We start from the raw sequence: 2148 nt of genomic DNA on the forward strand, positions 1-2148 counted from the left end.
AGTGGGCAACCTTGTCTTGTTCCTGATCTTAGTGGAAATGCTTTCAGTTTTTCACCATTGAGAATGATGTTGGCTGTGGGTTTGTCATATATGGCCTTTATTATGTTGATGTAAGTTCCTTCTATGCCTACCTTCTGGAGGGTTTTTATCATAAATGGATGTTGAATTTTGTCAAAAGGTTTTTCTGCATCTATTGAGATGATCATAAGGTTTTCATCCTTCAATTTGTTAATATGGTGTATCACATTGATTGATTTGCGTAATTTGAAGAATCCTTGCATTCCTGGGATAAACCCCACTTGATCATGGTGTATGATTCTTTTAATGTGCTGCTGGATTCTGTTTGCTAGTATTTTGTTGATGATTTTTGCATCTATGTTCATCAGTGATACTAGCCTATAGTTTTCTTTTTTTTTTTTTTTTAAACATCTTTATTGGAGTATAATTGCTTTACAATGGTATGTTAGTTTCAGCTTCACAACAAAATGAATCAGCTATATATATACATATGTTCCCATATCTCTTCCCGCTTGCGTCTCCCTCCCTCCCACCCTCCCTATCCCACCCCTCCAGGCGGTCACAAAGCACCGAGCTGATCTCCCTGTGCTATGCGGCTGCTTCCCACTAGCTATCTACCTTACGTTTGGTAGTGTATATATGTCCATGCCTCTTTATCGCTTTGTCACCGTTTACCCTTCCCCTCCCCATAGCCTCAAGTCCATTCTCTAGTAAGTCTGTGTCTTTATTCCTGTTTCACCCCTAGGTTTTTCATGACATTTTTTTTTCTTAAATTCCATATATATGTGTTAGCATACGGTATTTGTCTCTCTCTTTCTGACTTACTTCACTCTGTATGACAGACTCTAGGTCTATCCACCTCATTACAAATAGCTCAATTTCGTCTCTTTTTATGGCTGAGTAATATTCCATTGTATATATGTGCCACATCTTCTTTATCCATTCATCCGATGATGGACACTTAGGTTGTTTCCATCTCTGGGCTATTGTAAATAGAGCTGCAATGAACATTTTGGTACATGACTCTTTTTGAATTATGGTTTTCTCAGGGTATATGCCCAGTAGTGGGATTGCTGGGTCATATGGTAGTTCTATTTGTAGCTTTTTAAGGAACCTCCATACTGTTCTCCACAGTGGCTGTATCAATTTACATTCCCACCAACAGTGTAAGAGGGTTCCCTTTTCTCCACACCCTCTCCAGCATTTATTGTTTCTAGATTTTTTGATGATGGCCATTCTGACTGGTGTGAGATGATATCTCATTGTAGTTTTGATTTGCATTTCTCTAATGATTAGTGATGTTGAGCATTCTTTCATGTGTTTGTTGGCAGTCTGTATATCTTCTTTGGAGAAATGTCTATTTAGGTCTTCTCCCCATTTTTGGATTGGGTTGTTTGTTTTTTTGTTATTAAGCTGCATGAGCTGCTTATAAATTTTGGAGATTAATCCTTTGTCAGTTGCTTCATTTGCAAATATTTTCTCCCATTCTGAGGGTTGTCTTTTGGTCTTCTTTATGGTTTCCTTTGCTGCGCAAAAGCTTTTAAGTTTCATTAGGTCCAACTTGTTTACTTTTGTTTTTATTTCCATTTCTCTAGGAGGTGGGTCAAAAAGGACCTTGCTGTGATTTATGTCGTAGAGTGTTCTGCCTATGTTTTCCTCTAAGAGTTTGATAGTTTCTGGCCTTACATTTAGGTCTTTAATCCATTTTGAGCTTATTTTTGTGTATGGTGTTAGGGAGTGATCTAATCTCATACTTTTACATGTAGCTGTCCAGCTTTCCCAGCACCACTTATTGAATAGGCTGTCCTTTCTCCACTGTACATTTCTGCCTCCTTTGTCAAAGATAAGGTGACTATATGTGCGTGGGTTTATCTCTGGGCTTTCTATCCTGTTCCATTGATCTATATTTCTGTTTTTGTGCGAGTACCATACTGTCTTGATTACTGTAGCTTTGTAGTATAGTCTGAAGTCAGGAAGCCTGATTCCTCCAGCTCCATTTTTCGTTCTCAAGATTGCTTTGGCTATTCGGGGTCTTTTGTGTTTCCATACAAATTGTGAAATTTTTTGTTCTAGTTCTGTGAAAAATGCCAGTGGTAGTTTCATAGGAATTGAATTGAATTTGTAGATTGC

Source organism: Aethalodelphis obliquidens, unplaced genomic scaffold, assembly GCF_003676395.1.
Source record: "Aethalodelphis obliquidens isolate GAN/ISIS:26980383/991018 unplaced genomic scaffold, ASM367639v1 scaffold28, whole genome shotgun sequence".
Taxonomy (NCBI): Eukaryota; Metazoa; Chordata; class Mammalia; order Artiodactyla; family Delphinidae; genus Aethalodelphis; species Aethalodelphis obliquidens.